Below are 25,777 nucleotides of genomic sequence, written 5' to 3'. Positions count from 1 at the left end.
TTTATGTGTCAGTTTGACTGGGACAGAGAGTGTCCAGCTATTTGGTTAAATAGTATTCTCTGTGTCCATGAGAGTGTTTCTGAATGAAATTAGCATTTGAATCTGTAACTGAGCAAAACAGATTGCCTTCCTGGTGCAAGTGGACCTCATCTAATCCACTGAAGGTCTGAGTAGAACAAAAAGAAGTAAGAAAGATTTTATCTCTCTGCCTGTCTTCAGACTGGGACATCAGTCTCTGTCTGGGACTCAGACTTAGACCAGACCAGAACTTACACCATCAGTTGTCCTGGTTCTCAGGCTGTTGGATTCAGAATATAATCATCCCAATTGCTCTCCTGGGTTTCCAGTTTGCAAACCACAACTTGTATATCTGTAAGAGTTTCTCATTGTTGTTGTTCAGCAGCTCAGTAAGGTCTGACTATCTGTGACCCCGTGCACTGTAAAATACCAGTCTTCCCTGTCCTTCACCATCCCCTGGAGCTTGCTCAAACTCATGTCCATTGAGTCTGTGAGGCCATCCAACCATCTCGCCCTATGTTGGCCTCTTCTCCTGCCTTCAATCTTTCCCAGCATCAGGATCTTTTCCAATGAGTCAGCTCTTTGCATCAGGTGGCCAAAGTATTGGAGTTTCAGCTTCAACATCAGTCCTTCCAAAGAATATTCAGGACTGATTTCCTTTAGGATTGATGGGTTTGACCTCCTTGCAGTGTGAGGGGCTCTCAAGAGTCTTCTACAACAACACAGTTAAAAAGCATCAATTCTTTGGCACTCAGCTTTCTTTACGGTTCAACTCTCACATCCATACATGATTACTAGAAAAATCATAGCTTTGACTATACAGACCTTTGCAGGCAAAATAATGTCTCTGCTTTTTAGCATGTTATCTAGGTTGGTCATAGCTTTTCTTAAAAGGAGCAAGTGTCTTTTAATTTCATGGCTGCAGTCACCATCTGCAGTGATTTTAGAGCCCCCAAAAATAAAGTCTGTCACTGATTTCATTGTTTCCTCATCTATTTGCCATGAAGTGATGGGACCAGATGCCACGATCTTAGTGTTTTGAATCTTGAGCTTTAAGCCAGCTTTTTCACTCTCCTCTTTCACCTTCATCAATAGGCTCTTTAGTTCCTCTTTGCTTTCTGCTATAAGGGTGATATCATCTATATATCTGAGGTTACTGATATTTCTTCCAGCAATCTTGATTCCAGCTTGTGTTTCATCGAGCCCATCATTTTGCATGATGTACTCTGCATATAGGGGTTTCCCTAGTGGCTCAGCTGGTAAAGAATCCACCTGCAATGCGGGAGACCTGTGTTTAATCCCTGGGTTAGGAAGATCCCCTGGAGAAGGGAACGGCTACCCACTCCAATATTCTGGCCTGGAGAATTCCATGGACTGTATAGACCATGGGGTCACAAAGAGTTGGACACAACTGGGTGACTTTCACTTCACTTCACTCTGCATACAAGTTAAATAAGCAGGGTGACAATATACAGCCTTGATGTACTCCTTTCCCAATTTGGAGCCAGGTCATTGTTCCATTTCTGGTTTTAACAGTTGCTCTTGACCGGCATACAAGTTTCTCAGGAGGTAGATAAGGTGGCCTAGCATTCCCATCTCTTTAAGAATTTTCCAGTTTGTTGTGATCCACACAGTCAAAGGCTTTAGTGTAGTCAATGAAGCATAAGTGGATGTTTTTCTGGAATTCTCTTGCTTTTTCTATGATCCAGCAGATGTTGGCAATTTGATCTCTGGTTTCTCTGCCTTTTCTAAATCCAGCTTGGACATCTGGAAGTTCTTGGTTCATATACTGTTGAAGCCCAGCTTGGAGAATTTTGAGCATTGCTTTGCTAACATGTGAGATGAGTGCAATTGTGCAGTAGTTGAACATTCTTTGGCATTGCCTTTCTTTGGTATTGAAAGGAAAACTGACCTTTTCCAGTCCTGTGGCCACTGCTGAGTTTTCCAAATGTGCTGGCATATTGAGTGCAGCACTTTCACAGCATCATCTTTGAGGATTTGAAATAGCTCAACTGGGATTCCATCACCTCCATTAGCTTTGTTCATAGTGATGCTTCCTAAGGCCCACTTAACTTCACATTCCAGGATGTCTGGCTCTAGGTGAGTGATCACACCATTATGAGTTTCTCATACTGCAAAGTATTTTATTACACATCTCCTAATGCAGTTTTTGCAGCCCCTTTTTATGAAGTTTATCATAATCCTTTGAGATTTACACATTTTAAACTCATAACTGTGCCCTAAAGGTAGAACTTCATCCCAAAGTCTGTCTTCTGTGCATCAAACAAGATTAAATGTAGTGACTTCTCATAGAGAGAAAGGAGAAAATGTCAGATGTGTGTCACATTTAAGATAATCAAACAAACAAAAACACAGGAAAAAATGACCTATAATTTGACAGAAAAGATGAAAAATGGTAGGACTTGAATGGCTACAGATCAGAGGTAAGGACCATCCAGGATGAGAGCATGTTACAGCAAGAAGCGGGATGTTGGGGATTACATCCAAGTGATGCCATGTCTTCCCTTTTGTTAGGAACATATGGTATTTATAGGCCAGAGGAAACATGGATGGATAAATAGGCAGGAAAGCAAATTATCCAATGTTGTAGAAATTACAGTCTATATGGGTGTTGTGAATAGATCTCTTCAAACAACTATAAAAAACCAAGGAATATGGGAAGAAAGGGATCAAGATGGTGAAGGAGGAGGACACTGAGATCACCCACCCCACCATTCCCCTATGAATGCATCGGAATTACAACTGTCTGTAAAAACCTCTCACTTAAATTGACCTAGAGACTGGTGGAATGGCTCTTCTACAACCAAGACTAACAAAAGATCCATACAGAGTGTAGTTAGAAAAGGAGGAGAAGCATCTGGTTGAAACTCACACTCCTAGCAGGAGATATCATAGGCTCCAAGATGTTCCCTAAAGAGGAAGGTGTTCTTGCTCCTTATTGTATACCTTAACCTGGAGTCCAACACCAGAGAGATGAGCCCCTTTAGCTAGGTTGGAAAACCTGTGGCTTACTGGAGGACTCTAAGAACCTGGGCTCCACTCTTGAAGAGAATATGCACTGATTTGGTTACTTGTGGTCAGAGCACAGAGGCAACAGACTGAAAACTGCCCAGTGCTCTGACCAGTTTGCCAAGACTGCCCCAGTGAGTGCCCCAGCCCTCATCAGAGAAGTGAATTTGTTGCAATCAATGAACTTACACTCACACCTCATTATCATCCAAAGTCCACAATTTATATTAGGATTCAATCTTAATATTGTACATTATGTGAGTTTGGCTGGCAATTCATATGAGGACATTTTCCTTAATTGAATGAAGCATATCTGCAGTCCCAATGCTTCTTATTAAAAAATTAAACATGTATTATATACATGACATTATTCTGAGAGTTTGAGATACGTTTGAAAAAAGAAGCACTCAGATTCTAAGGAAGGTAGACAATAAACCTTAAATATATTAAGGAAGTAGATTATGTAGTCTGTTAGAAGGTGATGAGTAGTAGAAAAACAAAATATAACGTTGAGTAAAAGTGGACTGAAAGCGCAGACAGGGAGGGAGTGGGAGTAAAAATGAAGTCATAGACTTCATTCAGACATTTTCCCGTATAAAAGGATTTCCTTAAAATGTTAATTTGTTAAAAATATGCTTAAATTAATAGCACTTACTTTTCCCCAACTCTTTCTGGGCATATTGTGTTGGAGGATATGCCTCTAAGGGAAGAATGTGGTCATAATTAACAGTCATTTCTGAAGTCATATTAAGGACTTGGTTCATACAGTTTATGGAAGACAAACACCTCTACCATTTAATGGATTTTTTGTTAAGTATTCCAATTTCAAAAAACTTTGAACAAAAATCTAATTGAACAACTTGATAAAGCATTAATAGATAAGTTTTGATACTATATTTTGGCATGTAACTCAAAAGTAATTTAAAGAATTGAATGACATTGCTACAACAAATTCTATTTCTTCTTAGACACTGAGGAGAACAAAGTTTCATACACCCCTTTCTATCTATTTATGTATCTAACTACCTATCTATCAATCTAACTTCTATCTATGAAAACTAAAAACAAGAATAGACTGATATTGAATCTTATTTTACACTAAAATAATAGAGATAGACAAATTAGCTGAAAAATAGCATAATCTGACTCATTAAAAATACATTCTGAATGTTCCTGACTATGCTTAATAGTTATTGCTGTTGTTCAGTTGCTAAGTCATGTCTGATTCTTTGCGACCCCATGGACTGCAGCACACCAGGCTTTCCTGCCTTTCACTGTCTTCTGGAGTGTGCTCAAAGTCATGTCCATTGAGTCAGTGATGCCATCTTAACATCTCATCATCTGTTACCCCCTTCTCCTTCTGCCCTCAATCTTTCCCAGCATCAGGATCTTTTCCAATGAGTCAGCTCTTCCCATCAGGTGGCCAAAGTATTAGAGCTTCAGCTTCAGCATCAGTCCTTCCAGTGAATATTCAGGGTTGATTTTCTTTAGGATCGACTGCTTTGATCTCCTTGCAGTCCGAGGACTCTCAACAGTCTTCTAAAGCACCACAGTTCCTTCTTCATGGTCCAATTCTCACATCTGTACATGACTACTGGAGAAACTATAGCTTTGACTATCAGACCTTTGTTGGAAAAGTGCTGCCTTTGCTTTTTAATACACTGTCATAGCTTTTCTTCCAAGGAGCAATCGGCTTTTAATTTCATGACTGCAGTCACTGTTTGCAGTGATTTTGGAGCCCAAGAAAATAAAATCTGTCACTTTCTCATTGTTTCTCCATTTATTTGTCATGAAGTGATGGGACTGATGCCATGATCTTTATTTTTTGATTTTTCATTTGTTTTAATTAATTCGAGGATAATTCATTTTAATTCAAGGATAATTACTTTTCAATATTGTTATGGTTTCTGTCATACATCAACATGAATCAGCCATGGCTACACATGTATTCCATCTACCCTGAACCCCCTTTCACATCCCTCCCCATCCCATCCCTCTGGGTTGTCCCAGAGCACTGGCTTTGTGTGCCCTGTTTCATGTATCCAACTGGTATTGGTCATCTGTTTTACATATGATAATATATATGTTTTAATGCTATTCTGTCAACTCATCCCACCCTTGCCTTCTCCCGCAGAGTCCAAAAGTATGTTCTTTTGCATCTGTGTCTCTTTTGTTGCCCTGTAAATAGGATCATCATTACTGTAGTGGGATGGATAGATCACACCTATGGGTAGATCAACCAAACAGAAAATTAACAAGAACAGAAAAGCTTTAAATGATACAATGGACCAGTTAGACCTAATTGATATCTACAGGGCATTTCACACCAAAACAATGGATTTCACCTTTTTCTCAAGTGCACGTGGAACATTCTGAAGGCTAGAACACATCCTGGGCCACAAATATAGCCTCACTAAATTAAAAAAAATTAAAATCCCTTCAAGCATGTTTTCTGATTGCAATGCAGTAAGATTAGATGTCAACTACAGGAAAAAAAACTATAAAAAGCACACATATGGAGGCTAAACAACACATTGCTGAATAACCAACAGATCATTGAAGAAATCAAAAAGGAAATCAAAATATACATAGAAACAAATGATAATGAAAACACGACAACTCAAAACCTATGGAATTCAGTAAAAACAGTGCTAAGAGGGAAGTTCATAGCAATACAAGCATACCTCAAGAAACAAGAGAAACATCAAATAAACAACCTCAATTCAGTTCAGTTCAGTCGCTCAGTCATGTCTGACTCTTTGCAACCCCAGGAACTGCAGCACGCCAGGCCTCCCTGTCCATCACCAACTCCCTGAGTCCACCCAAACTCATGTCCATTGAGTCGGTGATGCCATCCAGCCATCTCATCCTCTGTTGTCCCCTTCTCCTCCTGCCCTCAATCTTTCCCAGCATCAGGGTCTTTTCAAATGAGTCAGCTCTTCACATCAGGTGGCCAAAGTATTGGAATAAACAACCTAACTCACACCTAAAGCAACTAGGAAAAGAAAAAGAACAACAACAAAAACACACAAAAAAATCACAGTTAGTAGAAGGAAAAAAATCATAAAAATCAGAGCAGAAATAAATGAAAAGCAAATGAAGGAGAGTATATAAAGATAAACAACACTAAAAGCTGGTTCTTTAAGATAAACAAAATAAAATCATTATCCAGACTCATAAAAAAAAAAGAGAGAGTGAAGAATCAAATCAATAAAATTAGAAATGAAAGTGGAGAAATCACAACAGATAACACAGAAATACAAAAGATAATAAGAAATTACTATGAGTAAGTACCTGTATGCCAATAAAATGGACAACTTGAAAGAAATGGACAAATTCTTAGAAAAGTGTAGCCTCCCAAAACTGAACTAGAAGAAATAGAAAATCTGAACATGCCAATCACAAGCATAGAAATTGAAATTGTAATAAAAAATCTTCCAACAAACAAAAGCCCACGACCAGATGGCTTTACAGGTGAATTCCATAAAAAGTTTAGAGAAGAGCTAACACCTATCCTACTCAAACTCTTCCAGAAAATTGCAGAGGAAGGTAACTCTCAAATTCATTCTATGAAGCCACCATCACCCTAATACCAAGACCAGACAAAAATGCCACAGAAAAAGAAAACTACTACAGATCTTAGTTTTTTGAATGCTGAATTTTAAGCCAATGTTTTCACTTTCCTCTTTAACTCTCATCAAGAGGTTTTTTTAGCTCCTCTTCACTTTCTACCATTAGGGTGGTATCATCTGCATATCTGAGATTGTTGATGTTTCTCCTGGCAATCTTGATTCCAGCTTGTGAGTCATCCAGCCCAGTATTTCACATAATACTCTGCATATAAGTTAAATAATTGGGGTGCATATAAGTTATGCACTCTGCATATAAGTTAAATAAACAGGGTGACAATATACAGCCTTGATATACTCCTTTCCTGATTTGCAACCAGTCCATTGTTCCATGTTTGGTTCTAACTGTTGCTTCTTGATCTGCATACAGGTTTCTCAGGAGACGGGTAAGGTGGCCTGGTATCCCTGTCTCTTGAAGAATTTTCCACAGTTTGTTGTGATCCCCACAATCAAAGGCAATAACATAGTCAATGAAGCAGAAGTAGATGTTTTACTTGAATTCCTCTGCTTTCTCTATAATCCAATGAGTGTTGGCTATTTGGTCTCTTGTTTCCCTGCCTTTTCTAAATCCAGCTTGCACATCTGAAAGTTTTTGGTTCACATTCTGTTGAAGCCTAGCTTGAAGGATTTTGAGTATTACCTTGCTACCATGTGAAAAGAGTGCAATTACACAGTCGTTGAACACTCTTTGGCATTGTCTTTCTTTGGGATTGGATTGAAAACTGACCTTTTCCAGTCCTGCGGCTACTGTTGAGTTTTAGAATTTAATAGTTGTAAAAATTTATATGTATGTTTGTAATTTTGATTGTGCAATAATGATAACTGTATGGTTAAGTTAATATGAAAGCACATGTAATAATTAAGCTTCATGATCACAAGCAATTAAAAATAATACTTCAGTTGATATTTGTATATATTTTATTATGAAAATGAAAATAGGCATTCAAAAAAGTTTATGAAGTTATAAATGCATGTTCATTAGAATTAAATTCTGTGAAAGAAAGTGGGATGGAAATATAAGCCTAGTGATTAAAAAAAAGGATACAAAATTTCCAGTCATTAAAAAAGAGATATTTTATCTCTTATAACAAATGATAATGGGTATCAAATGACTGTTTTTTATAGTCCATTGAATATATTTAGAAGAGTCCTATAACACTGCTTTATGACAACATCTATAATATGCTGTATATTATATCCAATTTTTTATATTTATGTTGAGAATTTTGGAATGTTAAACATGTGAAGGAGCACACAGTTTTACAAAATTATTTAGAAAGAATCCCAGGAAATATTTTGAAGACCACAAATCTACTATGTTTTAATACAAATGTGTCACTCCTTGGATTCTTTAATATTACGTCATCTGTCTTCTAGTATCTCAGACCATTTTCCCTTTGCTTTTGCTCACTTCTCCATATAATTTCTAAGTTGTGGGTCCAAGATTCTTTTCTCAGTATTGTCACATTCAGGTTTCAAATTCACACTCAGAATAATCTCATCTACAGTAACATTCAATTCAGACCTTACTGTAGTTGAATTCTACATAATCTGTAGCAGTACCAGCCTCTATCCTGTCATCCCCAATAGTGTGCTAGTGTTGGGATCTCAGAGGCAAGGGGCCCCAACTTCTCCTCATCAAAGAAAATAATTCCCTCTTTCTAATTTGCTGAGCTAGTTTTACCATTCTACCAGTAACACTAGCTTGAAGCTTTATTTGATTTTTTTACTCTCCTACATCCCATCATTGAATATTGTTTTTAAAAAGCTCTGACCAGGGACTTCCCAGGCTGACAGCTCTAAAAACTCTGTACTTCTACTGTGAGGGGTACAAGATCAATCCCTGGTGGGGCAATTAAGTGGGAATTAAGTGTGGCCAAAAAGTAAAAAAAGAAAAGAAGAAGCTCTGACCAATATACATTGGTTTGGAGAAAATATATACAGACAGTCAGCAGTATGGCTCAGTAAATGAATATTGATAAATTAATGGATACAAATCTAATTAGTAGGGGCTTCATAGTCAGTGAGTGGTTGATACTTTTAGTAATGGTATAAAGCATATGGACCAATATGTTTAAGGAATATAAAAAGTACTTTAACTTTTAAATTACATTCCTAAATCCTGTCACATAGATTTTAAGTAAAAATCCTCTTGGTCTTCTATACCAGCAGTTAAATTTAAAACCATTACACTTAGTAAAAGGAAATTGTATGACAGCTTACTATCTTAGTTTATTTCTTTCATAAACTAGCCACAACTTAATTAAGGATACTCTCAATTAACTTGATAAATAAATCAGAAAACCAAGTTTTAGCCCATTTTTAAAAAGTGACTGAGTGGTTAGAGACAGTATCATTCTGCTTCAAGTTCTGCAATCTATAACATAAAGATAAGAACTGCTAACTTGCCTTCACAAAAATATTGGGGGAATTAATCAAAAGTCCCATCAGATTCCCCTGTCCATGAGATTCTCTAGGCAAGAATAATGGAGTGGGTTGCCATTTCTTCCTCTAGGGGATCTTCCTGACCCAGGGATTGAACTTGTGTCTCTTACCTCTCCTGTGTTGGCAGGTGGGTTCTTTACCACTAGCGACATCTGTTCTATAATAGTTCTTCCTTAAAACAGTTTTCACAGCATAAAAGGCAGGCTAGGAAGAAATTGATGTTGTGTATCATTTTTATATGCCTGCAATAAAACTTTCTAGAGCTCTCTATGAAAACTTTGTTAGCATTGGTGTGTTTAGGCCAAAGAAAGCCATATAACTATTAAGTCAGTCTTAATTTGTCTTTCCTGAAATATATTGTACATTACATGAGTTATATCTTAAGTTAATCTTTAGTCAAAATCCCAAGAGAAATCTTTTAAAGATAATGTACAATCTTGCAGTTTCAATAAGATCTCGTGTGATCAAAATAATTCCTGTATCAAGGAAATATATAAGCTCTGTGTGTCTGACAAGAACTTAAACATCACTTTCAGTGGGTTTTTTTTTGTCTTGAGTGGTACGAATTAGCATAAAGCAGGGGCTACTTGGTAATTAAAGAATTGACAGTTTAATTTACAAATTAGAAGAAACTTTATAAAATGTCTTGACCTATCACAAATTTCGTATATTTCAATATTTCAAAGATGAAGTATGTTATTTTTTTTTAAATAAATTTATTTATTTTAGTTGGGGGCTAATTACTTTACAATATTGTAGTAGTTTTTGCCATACATTGACATGAATCAGCCATGGGTTTACATGTGTTCCCCTTCCTGGACCCCCCTCCCACCTCCCTCCCCATTCCATCCCTCTGGGTCATCCCATTGCCCCAGCCCTGAGCATTTGTCTCATGCATCGAACATGGAATGGTGTTCTGTTTCACATATGATAATATACAGTATGTTAATTTTTAATTGTATGGCCCATTTGAACAAGAAAAAAATCTGTTTATGCAGAATTCTGTAAAGAGAGCTGCTTCAATATCAGCCCACTCTGTGCTGTTGAATATTTGCTCAATAACAGTTTGAAATACATTGCTGGATTCAAATGCCAGTCTTCAACATTACCTGAAGATAGGTGTGTATGCTTGGTTTGGGGGGTTTATTTTTAACCTAGAATTCAGTAAAAGGATTAGTAGAGACTAAACGTACTGCATATAACTCAGATTGTCCATATACACATACTCATGTTCTCAAATATAATCATAAAGCTCAAATAAGAGGTAGTATAATCCTAGTGCCAAATCCAAATTTCTGCAACTAGAAAATTTGGTGAAATTCTTAATATTGGATAAGAAAAATATTTTCATCTTGGGGCTTCCCTGATAGCTTCTGATAGCCCCTGATAGCCCCAGATCTTGGGACTTCCCTGATAGCTCAGTTGGTAAAGAATCCGCTTGCAAAGCAGAAGATCTCAGTTCGATTCCTGGGTTAGGAAGATCTGCTGGAGAAGGGAAAAAGCTACTCACTCCAGTATTCTGGCCTGGAGAACTAGTCCATGGGGTTGCAAAGGGTCAGACAGGACTGAGCGACTTTCATTTTCATCTTGTATCTGTCTAGAATTTGATTCTATGTGACTTGTGAATGTTTTTATGTCTCCAGGACACTTATTCACATCTACATTAAAACAGGTGCTTTCTTGTATCAGAACTAAGAAATTAATTATACATATTTCTGTATGGGTTCACAATTATGCAACAACTACAATGTAAATCTAAGATTCTTACCATTTTGTTTTAATAGTTTTAGTTGCTGTACTTCCTAATTTGTCACTGTACATATCCTTAAAATTCTGGCTTTTAAGCAGGTCTACACTCATTCAGTGAGCACTGCAACATTCCCTTTGACTTCAAGCATTTTCTTTCTCTACCTCATTATTGGATGCCTCAGGCATCTCTTGGAGGAGAAAATGGCAACCCACTCCAGTATTCTTGCCTAGAGAATCCTGTGGACAGAGGAGCCTGGTGGGCTGCTGTCCATAGGGTCGTACAGAGTAGGACACGACTGAAGCGACTTAGCATGCTTACATGCATGTAGGTGTCTCTAGTGGTAAATAATCCATTTGTCAATAATGCAGGAGATATAAAAGACCCAAGTTTGACCCCTGGGTCAGGAAGATCCCCTGGAGGAGGGCATGGCAACCCACTCCAGTATTCTTGTCTGGAGAATCCCGTGGACAGAGAAGCCTGGTGAGGTACAGTCCATAGCGTTGCAAAGAGTCAGACACGACTTAAGGACTTTGCACACAGGCACATGACCATCTTAGTTGTCCAGCCCAGCATTTCATTTTGCCTCTGTCTCTGTCTCTGTCTCTTTCTTCATCTACGACCCTTAGTTGACCTTTCTGGTCAACTAAATAAGGTCACTAAGTATCCTTCTAAAGGGTAAACAGGCTGCTTATAAAGCTCTAAAATGACAAATAAGTATCACACCTGGGCTGCAATGCTTAGAGCCTGGGTTGGTCTCAGAGTGGAGCTACTCTGGCCAGAAGCTCGAGTAGAGAATTAGGAAAGATTGAGGGCTAAAGCTTGGATCAAGTCAACTGGCCTTCTCTGCTGAGATATGAAGGACTTGAGAAGGAAAACAGAACAGGACAGGAAAGAGGGATACTAGGAGACAGGAAAGGGGAACACTAGGCGACCACAAGCAGACTTGGAAGGGAAAGGAGGGTGCAGAGCCTGGAAACTATCTGTAAGGAGCTTAGCCACTAGGCCTTTCCATAGCACACCTATAGTCCTGCTCAGGGCCAGAAGGGAGTTGTTATGGGGACTGAGCACTCCAGGACACCAGCTTTGAGCAAGGGACCCTGTAAAAATGTATTTCCACTGAGCCAATCTCTGACTCCAATCCATTTTCCGTGCTAAACCACCACTCATCCTTCATCCCTATACCAATGGAGAAATTCCCCACTGCACCATCAACATCTGGCTCTCCAGGGCTCTCTTCCTGGCTGCTATTTTGTGTTTCTGCTTGTCTTGTATCTCAGTGCCCACAGTCTTCTCCTGGACCAGTGAGGTTCAGTTATAGTTCAGTAGAACTGAGAAAGAATTTTTAAAGATCATGATCAATGAACCAAAACTAGGGTGGAGGAAATATTCAAAACATGTTAAATGTCATGGTTTTAGATTATGTAAACTTAGTTTCAACTCTCTGAGGATTTGTGAATTTTTATTTGGAAACTCTAAAGTACTGATTGGCACTTGACTGTTTTGCTGTTCTGTGACAGAGATGATACCACAACATGATCTAGCCATTCTTCTACTCATTTCTAATCAGCAGGTCTTTTGTGAGAAGTATGTCATTTTCATAAAACTCCCCTCCCCTCAACCTCATGTCCTATTGTACAAAGAGAATAAAAGCCATCAAACATTTATTTTACTCAACACATATTTATTGAACATCAACTCCATGTCATGATCTGTGCTACAAGTTAGATACAGTGGTTGGGAGACACAGGTAAGTAGGCTCTTTTAATAAGTATGACCCAGTCCTGATTAATTAGATATAAAAACACTTCTAATGGGCTCCTGAGAAAGATGATCTCCTTGCCAAGCGACAAGGACATTGCAAAAGGAATGATCTCGAAATCCCTTCCTTTGTCCCTGCTTGGGATTCTATTGTTTGAAGTCGGATACCTGTGAGGATAAGATGGCGTCCATCTTGCAATCAGTAGGGACAAGATGGAGGAAGAAAGTCAACATACTGATTGTGGTGAACCATAAGGATGGAAGAACCTGGGTTTTTGTGAATATATTAAAGTTGCTGAAATAATATGATCAGTCTACCCCTAGGCTGATCTAGACTTACGTCCCACATATAAGCATTTAATATTCTTACAATTTAAGCCACTGATAGGTTTTCTGTTACTTGCATTCAGACGCATCTTGACTGACAAAATGTCCTGAGAGAGTTTAGGAAGAGTGCCTACTTCAGCCTTTTTGGAAAAGTAATATCTATGATGGAAACTGAGAATCCACAAGGAAATTGGTATACCAAGGAGGACGAGGTTTGAGGGGGAAGTGTGTCCTGGCAGAGATAACAGGACACAAAGGGTTCAGATAAAGAGTGAATTAGAGTGAGGAATTTTAAGTAATCAGTGTGCAAGAGAAAAAGGACATGAAGAGAGCCATCTGGAGTGATGATCTCACTCTTCTGCTCAAATTCCTGCAGGAGCTCCTCTGTTCCTTCTTATCAGAAGCCAGAATCCTTGGAATGAGTTTTCAGATCTCATGATCTGGCTCAAGACACTGTTCTGGCTTCACCTCTCCTTTACTGCCTTTGCTCTTTTGTCTTAAGCCTCAAGAGTCTAATTTCTCTTCCTCAGATGTCCTTAGCTTGATCCTGCTTCAGGACCTTTGTGCCTGCTGTTCCCACCACTGGGAATGTTCTCTTCCTACAAGTTTGCAAAACATGCTCTCTCTTGCTTTGTTCAGCTCTCTGCTGCAGGGTCACCTTTCCGTGGAAACTGCCTCTGACCACCCTGTGTAAAATAGCAATGCCTAATTACCTTCTCCTGCACTCCAGATCCCCTTTATCTTGTTAACGTTTCCTCCAAGGCAAGTGTCTCTATTCTAGTATGTGTTGAATGTGCTTAGTCACTCAGTTGTGTCTGAATCTTTGTGACTCTATGGACTGTAATCCATCAGGCTCCTCTGTCCATGGGATTCTCCAGGCAAGAAAACTGGAGTGACTTTTTCTCCTCCAGGGGATTTCCCCAACCTAGGGATTGAATCCTTTCTCTTGCATCTCCTGCATTGGCAGGCAGTTTCTTTACCACTAGTGCCATCTGGGATAACTTTATACATTTATTTGTCATCATTCTGCCCTTGTGTAAGCAGGAATCTTGTCGGTTATATTCAAGACATATCTCTAGCACTCAGATAAACTGTTTCACTGCTACATCCCTGGCACTCCAGCCCTTATCAGGAGGCTCACAGCAAACATTTGTTGATAAAATGAATGAATGAATGAATGTGAAAAATGTGAAAGTGAAAAATGTGAAAGTGTTAGTTGCTCATCTGTGTCCAACTCTTTGTGATCCCAAGTTAAGCCAAATCATCCAAGTTTTTGCATGCCATGGTAAAGACACATTAACTACCTTAACTTGCTCCTTTCCTCAGCATTTCCAAACTTAACCAACTCTTCATTAATCCTTTCCTTCTGAGAGGGTTGTAGGGAGCGGTGGACATAAGGCTAGAGAAGTAGGTGGATCATAGTGTATATTACGGCTGCATGAAGGACTCTGATTTTATAATGAAGGATTTTATAGCAAGAGAGTGATGCTTATCAATTCACATTTTTGAAAGGTAACTTTCCCTTCAGTGTAAAGAGTAGGTTTGGAGTGGATAAGAGTGTGGCCAAGGAGATTTTTGCGGCAGGGATTGCAAAAATACAAGTGAGAAGTTTTTAAGGTCTTAACTAAATAAGGGGCATCTGGAATTGAGGAAATGACATTGATTGAGACCTGATTGTGAGGGAGATGATAAAAGATTAGTGTCAATTAGATGAGAGAATATGAAATAGAGGGCAAATCTGGAATATTTCCAAATTTGGGTCCTGTGACCTAGTTGGCAGTTCATCAAGGAGGGGAAGGTGGCAAGAGGAAGTGGCGTTCCATGAAGTGACACAATGAACTCAGTTTTGGACATACTGAGTTCATGGTATCTGCAGAGATATTCATAGGCAGTTGGATGTGTTAATCTACATCTCACAAAGAATCAACCACTAATATCTAATGGGTGAGCAGAGGAAAAAGAATTGTGGGGGACTAAGAGGAGAGCTTCATAAAATGAAGATGGACAACTGGGCAAAGTGCTGCACAGAAACCAAGGAGGATGAATACTGAAAAGATATTACTGTATTTGATACCCTAAGAGCCCTGATGACATTTGAGGAAAACATTTTAATAGATTTATAAGTACAGAGGTGGCTAGTGGTAAAGAGACTGCCAGTGCAGAAAACACAGGAGATGCGGGCTCAATCTCTGGGTCGGGAAGATCCCCTGGAGAAGGGAATGGCTACCCACTCCAGTATTCTTGCCTGGAGAATTCCATGGACAAAGGAGTCTGGAGGGCTACAGTCCATGGGGTCCCAAAGAATCAGACAAGACTGAACAAGAATGTGAGCACACACACACACACACACAAGCACAGAAGCACAGAAGCCAGATTCCACTTGGTTGAAGAATAGTAACAGCTATATTTAGCATTTTCTACTTATTTATTGATGGCCAGGTACCCATCTCGATCCTCTTTGAGTACAAATGTGTTTCAGCCTCACAACTGCTATGAGAGGTCAGTGCTACTCTTTTCTGATAAGAAAAATGAAGCACAAAGATAGTAATTTATGAACATCACACAGATTAAGACAAGCAGCAGAATTAGGATTTGAACATGCCTATTTGTGTTCAGAACCTGTCTTTACTCTCATGCCTCACTGTTCTCTGATGAAAGAAAAATAAGCAAATGGAGGCAATAAGTACAGCGTGTTAATCAATCAGTTGTGTCCAACTCTTTGTGATCCCATGGACTGTAGCCTGCCAGGCTCCTCTGTCCATGGAATTTTCCAAGCAAGAATCCTGAAATGGGTTGCCATTTACTTCTTCAGGGGATCTTCCTGACCCAGGGATCGAACCTCTGTCTCCTGCATTGCAGACAGACTCTTTACTTTCTGAGCCACCAGGGAAGCCCAATAGGGTCCTGGTGAAGCTAGATTAGCAACAACTTTTCCATTAGAAACTGGATCTGTTCTGTCACAGGAGGAAGCAGGGCTTGACTAAGAAAGACTGAAGCATGTTTTTCGGCCCCATCCTGGTGGAATGGCTCCTAATGCTGCATTGTTCTCCCTCTCCTCTCCCCTTCCTCCCTTAAGGGCTGGGTAGGAGATATAATTGGGAGCTTCTCAGGTGGCGCAGTGGTAAATAATCCACCTGCCAATGCAAGAGACACAAGAGACTCAGGTTCGATCCCTAGGTCGAGAAGATCCCCTGGAGTGGGAAAAGACAACCCACTCCAGTCTTCTTGCCTGGGAAATCCCATGGAAAGAGGAACCTGGCTGGATACAGTCCATGAAGTTGCAAAAAAAAAGTCGAATATGACTTAGCCATTAAGCAACAACAACAATGGTCATTTACAGATCATACATTTCTGCCTCTCCCAGTTCTATGATAGTTAAGTGTTAGGCTTAAAAGCTCAATTTCAGTGTTTTCACAACACTCTTTTAATAAAATGACAGAGCATGGCACACCTCCTCCTGTCGAAATTTCATTAACCAGTCTCTCTTTAGCCCCACACTCTGCAATATAGACAAATGAATAAGCTCTAGAGAGCCTGGGAGCATGTTTGCAGTTCTAGTCCCCACACACATGAGCGCTTTCAATTGTTACTGGGCATTTTTGCCCTCCTATGTCTGGGAAATTATTAAAGGCTAGCAAAATTCTTTTCCTATGGCTGATGCAGGATGGTCACAGTCATAGAATGTTCCACTGTGGGAGGCAGTGAAGCCAGTGGATGAAGTTACCTGTACTTCCTGACCCTCATCTAATATGTTCCAGGCATGGTGACCATCTCAGCAGTTGCCCAGGCACTGCTAATTCCAGGCTTTCGTCTGCTTTGCCTCAAAGTAATATTATTTTTATACCAAGTGTGAAAGTCTAACTATGCTGTCTTTGTGAAACTCAACATGTAGAAATAAAAGGTCAGAAAGATGTCAGAATAATAGTCTTAAAAATGTCTTGGCCATTATATACAATTCTTGGGCATCTTTTTTGGGGTGTGGAGCAGCTGGAGAACATGTACGTGTTTCACGCTTCTCACGCCACCCATCACCTTTTCTGTCTGTGCTATCATACACACCTAGCATTGAAATAGCTCAGTAATTAGCTTAAATATACTTGTAAGCTATATACCTTTGTTTCTGTTGTGGCAGGCCTTTTTGTTAGGTTTTCTGCTACTTAGGAAATGGTAGTTTCACTTGGTAGGTGAGAAAAAAGTCATTCTTGATTATTTTTTTTAAAATCTAGGTTAGTATCTCCTAGATTAACAGAAATTTTGAAGTTACCATCCTTACTTAGAGATTGTTTTGGAAAGGAAAATGACATTTATGTACAGTGCCCTTAAAAACAGTAGGAAAATGGTTGGCTAGACTAAGACTGGGTATTATCCCAATCTCAAAGACTTAAACTTGGCAGCTTTCTCTCTCTCTCACACACACACACAAACACACACACACACACACCAGTGGACCAATCTGATGTGTCCTAAATATTCTTGGTCTGTCCCTACATAGAATCCCAGTATACTGGAGTGGAAGGCAGGCCAAGATCAAGAGCTAAGTTTTTGTTTCTAATTTTTTCCTGAATCTCTTTATCATGTTTCTTATGTTTCACTTACGAGGAGGTGAGTACAGTAACCTATATGCTTGATTTTCTTAGTTGCTGACAACGTCACCACCCACCCCCACCCCCAGCCCCCTTACTTGTTCCTTACTCTGTCTCTTCCCCCCGGTTAAACAAAGGCGTTTCCTCCGGGAGAACTGCCTCTGCTACTGTTGCGGTTCCTTTCCTCGCCTGCCCTTCTGGAATGTTTTGTGAAATGCCAGACAAGATGACTCAGGGACAACAGGGGAAAAAGCCTGCGAGTCCCTTGGTCTCATATCGTGTATGTAATAGAACACTATTAAGGAGAATTCACTGTGCCAAAGTCACCAGAATAAGATGTTGATACTATTTTCCACTATCAGGTGCAATACCACCGGGACATGTAAATGATGAATGTGAGCGTGAAATGTCCCTGATGGCTGAACTCATGGAAGGAACGTGGACGTGGGGCGTCACAGACTGGCTGGAGGTTCTGTGCACATTTAGATGCAAAAAGTAACGTGAATGTGATCTAACAAATGAGACCAAATGAGGAGCTACAGACTTCAGAGATGTGTGCTTCTCATTTAGTGCAAACATACCCTTGAGTTCTGTCAGTGTAATTCTAAGGGTATCATTTAGTATTTGAAGCTTTGCCTCTGTTTCAGAGAATATCCTCAAAGATGAAAACTCAACAATTCCAGAAATCCCTTGATGTCAGTCTCCCCGTTTTCATGCTGCAGAAACATTTCCCTCTTGGGTGGAGACACACAGGGGGCCAGGAACAGGGAGGGACAGGCAGCAAGGGCTGGGGCTGGACGGAGGGCTGAGGAAACATGAAAAGATGAGGAAAACAAGAGTTTCCATAAACAGGCCTTGGTTTTGCCAGGCTTTGCATTAGGAAGTGAGAAGTCACTAGGAAGTAACTTTCATTTTATTTTTCTTTATTTCACTATATTTTGAAGTTGACTTCACGGCTAGAGAAAAATAATTTTATAGCTATCTCAAAATTTCACAGTTTAATTTCCTTGTGTCATAACTGTTGAGATTAAATTTTTAGGAGGAGAAAGGAGCAAATTATTAATAATAATATCACCTCAGATTATATGATGATTTTAACTTCTCAAAGTAATTTTATTATTGACAATCTTACTTTGTCCTTTGGGCTTCCCAGGTGGTGCTAGTGGTAAAGAACCTGCCTGCCAATGAAGGAGACGTAAGAGACTCAGGTTGGATCCCTGGGTCAGGAGATCCCTAAGGTGAAAATGGCAAGCCATGCCGGTATTCTTGCCTGGAGAATCCCTTGGACAGGAGAGTCTGGCAGGCTATAGTCCACAGAGACGTAAAGAGTCAGACATGACTGAAGCGACTTAATGTGCACACGTTTTGGCCAGAGATTGAAGTCAAATGAAATGTGCTACCCTCAGGAACATAAGCTGGGCCTTCAATCTCTCTGTACACTGTAGACCCCATGGGGAGACCCAGCTAAGAACACAGGATGGAAAACATGCATGTTGCTGTTTTACTGATAATCTTGCATTCCTTAGCTCTCATTCTTTCTTAACAGATGAGGAGGTAGAAGCTCACAGAAGTCACACAAATGGTAGATGTTTCTAATGAATGACGCAATTGTGACTCCCAGGCACAAGCTGGTTTGAAAGTTTTAAAACAGATGATAGAACTCATCTAAGTACTTGGATGGAACTCTTTACACTTCAAGTACAAATTTAAAGCTCTTTCCCCCTTTGTTCTATATTAATTTCACATCTGCGTGGCTTAAAGTTTTACCTGAAATCTATTGGCACTATTTCTCACCAGTTTAAATTATGCAAATTGTCTGGAAGAGGAAGACTGTGGACTTAATGGAGAAGAGATGGGTTAAAGAGGAACGGCATGGGCTTTGAGTCTGTCTTGGGCTGGATCTTGACTCCACTGTTCACATGGACAACACATTGAAACTTCCAAAGCCTCTCCTGTCTCATACATTTAACGGGAATTAAAATACACTGTAAGATTGTAGTGGTTAAAGAAGTATAGGAAAGGGAGAACACAATATCTGGCATATAATAAATAGTAGGTAACTCTCATTGTGATAAATGCTAAATCTGATTATGGATCAGATAACAGATAAAAACTGGGTTCAATAAACTTTCCCTATAAAGGACAGAATAGTAAATATTTTAGGTTTTTCAGACCAAAAGTTTTCTGCAGTAACTATTCAAACTTTGCTGTTGCAGCACAAAAGCAGCTAGACAACAAAGAAATGATGTGTGTAGCTATGTGCCAATAAAAGTTTATTTACAAAAATGGGAAGTATGCCAAATTTGGCTTATGGGTATAGTTTGCACACCCCTAGGGTAAAGTGGCAAATTAAGAAAATAAATATGTTTCCCAGGTGGCTCAGTGGTAAAGAATCTGCCTGCCAATGCAGGAGATGCGAGTTGCCTTCCAGGATTGGGACTATGCCCTGGAGAAAGGAATGGTGACCCACTCCAATATTCTTGCTTGGGAAATCCCATATACAGATGAGCCTGGTGGGCTACAGTTCATGGGATTGCAGAGTCAGACATGACTTAGCACACATGCCTTGCCAAGAAAATAAATATTTCAATTAATTATGTGTCTAATACTCTCTAAATGGAATACATCCAGAGCTAAAGTGCATGTAACTTGACCTCCATGGGTGAGGGCCACACGTCAGGGTTGGAGGGCAAACTTCATGAACTACATACACATCACTTTCCTCACGAGTCAGCCTTGACATGGGGTGGCATTTACCACGTTATGTCTGTTAATCATTTTTGTTGACTAAATGCAAATAGACTCGGCTGTTCAGATCACATGCTTGGCTATATCAGGAAAATCTGGGATTCAGATCAGTTTACATGGCATTTCACAACAAAATGGAATCCATTACTGAAATGCCACACAAATTTTCCAGCTAAGGGAGTCTTTGAAGCTTTTCTGACTGAATATAAAATTTGACAGAGTCTACCTTGGTTGAAACCATGAAAACCTGAGATATTTAAATGTAGTGCAATTAATAAAGTTACATTAATCATTCTCAGTTTTGTCCAAAGTTTTTAATAACTCAGTTCTATTTTTGTTAATCATTTTATCTTCTGTTTCTATGACAAGTTTTTGTGCTATCAATTATAATTTCATGTGATCAAACTAAATTCTATTTGAACTGTGAAGCAGAAAAGTTGAATTGAAACACAATGCAATTTTATATGGGCAAACAGCTTAACAAAACTAAGTAAAATCTAAAAACAAAATAACTACGATTCATCATTGACCAATTTAAATTAACAGTTTTATTAAATTGGTGCCTTTACTGAAATATCAACCTCATAGAATGAGAACTATGGTATTGAGTTCTCAGGAGCTTTTGGGAATTTTCTTGGCTTCTCTTCTCCAGAGTAAAATCTGATTGCCCCTGAATTGCTAGTTTTTCCTGCCAGGAAGTCAGTCTTACATTCAGAAAAATAAAATATTCCTTATGGTTAGCTATAAGCTAAATAGCTAACTTTGGAACTTTGCTTATAAAATCTTTTTTTCTTCTTTACTTCATAATCTGAACATTTCATTAATTTTTCTTTGCTCTCACCCTATGTTACCTCAATTCATCTCAGTCCTGATACTGACTACCTGGAATTATATCACATCGCACATTAAGATCTCAGCTGCACAAAATGGCCCTCAATGTCACTTCTGATACCAATCACGGGTCCAGGTTGTTAAGACTCACTGGTTATAAAATCAAAGGTTGCCACCACCATCTACTAAGGTACTTTGCTAGAGCAGCCCACAAAACTCAGGAAAACAATTTACTTACTAGATTACCAGTTTGGAGAAGGCAATGGCACCCCACTTCAATCTCTTACCTGGAAAATCCCATGGACAGGGAAGCCTGGTGGGCTACAGTCCATGGGGTCGCGAGGAGTCGGACACGACTGAGTGACTTCACTTTCATTTTTCCCTTTCATGCATTGGAGAAGGAAATGGCAGCCCACTCCAGCGTTCTTGCCTGGAGAATCCCAGGGATGGAGGAGCCTGGTGGGCTGCCGTCTATGGGGTCGCACAGAGTCAGACACGACTGAAGCGATTTAGCAGCAGCAGCAGATTACCAGTTTATGATAAAAAGATATAACTCAGAAGCACCAGACAGTAAATCTGTGTGTGGCAGGTAGGCAGGAGGGGCACAAGCTTCTCTGTTCTCCTGGTGCCGCCTCCCAGCATCTCCATGTGCTCGCAACCAGGAAGTGCTCCAGACCCTGCTGTTCAGGTTTGTTTATTTTTTTTTAATGGAAGATTCAATACATAAGCATCATTGATTAAATCATTGACCATTGGTAATTATTCAAACTCCACCTCTTCTCCCTTCCTCAGAGGTCAGAGGGAGGAGTTGAAAGTTCTAACCCATTTAGTCACATGATTGGTTCCCCTGGCAACCAGTTCCCATCCTTTGGTTATCAAGGAGTTTTCCAAAAATCACTTCATTAAGATAAACTCAGGTGTGATTGAAAACAAGAGACTTGCATTTCACTTATATTACTCTGAAACTGGGATCAAAGATTAAATATTACAACAAAAGATGGCTCTGTGGCTTTTGTCACTTGGTGAATTACAAGGAATGTTGGAGCTGTGTGTCAGAAGCCATGGATGAAGACCAAAGTATGGATTTCTTATTATAAATCAAGATATTTCAGGTATTTTCTATATTAGAGTAAAAATATTATTCATTGAGTTTAAATCAGCAATCAAAACTTAAACATCAGGAGATAAATTAGGAGTTTGGGATTTTAATATACACACTACTATGTATAAAACAGATAACCAATAAAGGACCTACTTTATAGCACAGGAAACTATATTCAATATCTTATAACAACTTATGATATGAGAAAATGTAAAAAAAGAATATATATATTTGTAACTGAATTGCTTTCCTGAAACACAACAACACAACATTGTAAATAAACTATATTTCAATTTAAAAAACGGAAAAAATTAAAATGTAAAAGACAAATGTCAGTTGTTCATAAACATCCTGATTTATTGCTTTCAGAAAATTATGATGTCAAGAACAAGATGTTCTTGATGTCAAGAATGTTGGGATGGCCTTCCCTCTTGCGCATTTTAAGGGCACATGTATGCTTCACTGTTTGGAGGAGGGGGAAGCATTTGGTTCTGGAGTTGGTCTGGTTTTTGTGCTCAACTTGTACTGCCAAAAAAAAGTGGCAGTCTTTGAGTAAAATCTCGATGGGACTTTGAGAGTTCATACTGTGATGTCTTGATGTCTTTAGTTTTCTTCTGCAGTGAGAGACTGGGGTTCCCTCTTTTCCTACAGACATGAGATTTGGTGTCACACTTGTTGCTCTGGCATTCTCAGTGACAAGAGATTTCTGCAGCAAGCGGGAATTGGTGCAGGGAACTGCGTTGCTCCTTAGTGACAAGGACACTACCACATAGCACATCTTTGGGATACACTTGCAGTTCCCCAAGCCCCTGGTGGTAAACGTGAGAGTGGTTTTTGTTTCTAAAGAGAATTATACAAAACCCCTTAGGGAACTACTAATTATGATCTTTTTTTTTTTTTAAGTTTACAGGTTGGTGTAACTTAAGAAATACTGAGTATTTATGTTTTTTAATGGCTTCCCTGATGGCTCAGTGATAAAGAATACATCTGCCAATGCACGAGACAGGTTTGATTCCTGAGTTGGGAAGATTGGAGGAGGAAATGGCAACCCACTCTAGCATGCTTGCCTGGGAATTCCATGGACAGAGAAGCCTGGTGGGCTTACAATCCATGGCGTCTCAAGAGTTAGACTTGACTTAATGACTAAACAACAACAATGATGTTCCTTTTACATTATCTCATATAGCTCTGATCAAAGATTTTCTTAAGGGTCACAAACAATTTACATTGCAAAAGAGTACCTGATACCTGGTATAAATATGTTAATTATTGTCATTTCTGTTACTATCTTAGTATTATTCTACATTTTAAAAATAACAAGCTGTTTAAAACCTTCAGTCCTCAATGTAATTCTTATATTCAGAATGCTAACAAAAGAAAAAAAAATCACTATAACATATAGTGTAGAAGACAAATATTAAATTTTATAATAAAAGCTTTTAATATTTTTTGGATGAAGACAATTTCAAGTCCATACTTCTTATGAGGTAAATTCTTACAAAGAGTATTACTGAATGCTTGAGATTATTTAATCAATACTTACACAAATTTTGTGTATTTAGCAACAGACTTCATCAAAACTATGCTCATTAAGGTACAGTTAGCATTGTCCTAAGATGAAAGAATTTGGTAGCCTTTAAAAATTTGAAAATACCAGTCATATTGCTTCTGCAGACAGTTTCAATCTTAGCACTCTGACCCATTAAATGCACCAGCAGCCAGCTGACAGACTGTTGAATAGAATTTCCTTTTCAAACTTCCATCTTAGTCAGCTAAATAATATGTAAGCTATTTGTCATGCCACATAGATCAAACATGAACTTGCAAAATAAATTACCTTTGAGGTCATTCACAGACAAATATGATCCTGGAAAAAATGTGTATATGGAAAGATAATACAAGTCGGTGAAAGGAATAACTGATATTCAGAGTGAAGAACAAATATTAAAATCTTTTTCCAAGTTGGAAAAAATGAACAATTAAAGCCTTTACCTTTTCCTTTCCATTGACTCTCTGCTGAAGGCAAGAACTGTGTGGAGATACAAGGGAAGTTGCTATTTCCTAGTTTAGTATCTGATTTTGATGCTCACTATTTGGCAAATAAGACGATGAGACAATTTTTCCTGATGAGGCCGGGTGTTTCTGTAGTTATATCTAGACCTTAAAAAATAGGAAAAATTAACATAAACCATCCATACAACTGGGTTTCCCAGATGGCGCTACTGGTGAAGAACCTGCCCGCCAATGCAGGAGACATAAGAGAAGCGGGTTTGATCTCTGGGTCAGGAAGATCCCTGGAGGAGGGCATGGCCACCCACATCAGTATTCTTGCCTGGAGAATCCCATGGACAGAGGAGCCTGGTGGGCTACAGTCCATAGGGTTGCAAAGAGTTGAAGACCACTGAAGCAACTTAGCATGCATGCACACACGCATCCATACAAATAAGGTTGTTATGTAGTAGGTACATGTGTATTGTGATTATGTGAGTAACTAGTCCTGCAAACAGAATTTTTAAAGTTGAAGCATGAGGTTTCGTGTTCAGATTGTGAAACGTTTTCCCTAGAAATTATTGTAATATTTTTGTGCATGTGTGTTTGTGTAAAGCAGAGAGTTCCTTCAATGCAAGAACAGTATTCATTTGTTTTTGGATCTCAAATGCCATCCGAGTGGTTACCTAGTAGGTATTCAATAGATCTTCCTGATAAATAAATCCAGTGGCCAGAAATTCCAGTAGAGAGCCATATTGTACATGAATGGATGTCATCTAAGAATTATTATAGCTTCAGTGGCACTATAAATGGGAAAAAAATAGATTCAAAGTACAAAATAATGAAAAGATTTGGATTCAAATACTGCCCTATAAATTATTGCTGAATGGCCTAGAGGTGAACATTGTGTTTTCAATGGAAACAAGTGGGAGATGAGGGAGTGAGGAAGGGTGAAAAGATTACTACATAAAAAGAGTAGAAGAGGATCATGGATGTTTAGGTAATTCTTCTCAGTCATTCAAAACAATTTACGTTCTTACTATATGTCAGACACTGTAGTTTGTAGGAAATGGAAGGAAGGTTTCATTCTCAAGGAGCTTACATTCGAGTGATCTGTTACATTACATCACATTGTATTGTTATACATGAAATGTTATATTTTTCCATTTTATGCTATGTAGTAAGCAATATATAGATAATATTGTGCCAATTGATATCTTAGAAAATACATTGACACATACTGTCTTAAATAATGAGATATATAATGTTATAATAACAGTATGAAGGAAAATAAATAATTGTAAGCCAATAATGCTGCCATTTTAGATGAGGTGGTCAGGGAGGTGACACTTGAGTTGAACCTTGAATGACATACAACAGTAGGTCATGAAAGAAATAGGTCTGGAATATTCCAAGCAGAGAAAACCTCAAATAAAAGGTCCTGAGGAAACAACTCAGCTTCATTGCTTTAAGAAAAAAAATACGAAGTCTGATGTGATGAAGGGTGGAGAGTCAAGCAAAGAGCAGAAGGAGACAGTGATGGAGAGCAAGGCAGAGGCCAAGTTAT

Source organism: Giraffa tippelskirchi, chromosome 9 (assembly GCF_054371585.1).
Source record: "Giraffa tippelskirchi isolate mGirTip1 chromosome 9, T2T-mGirTip1v1.2.pri, whole genome shotgun sequence".
In the NCBI taxonomy this organism is placed as follows: Eukaryota; Metazoa; Chordata; class Mammalia; order Artiodactyla; family Giraffidae; genus Giraffa; species Giraffa tippelskirchi.
Note: the sequence above shows the minus strand (reverse complement) of the source record.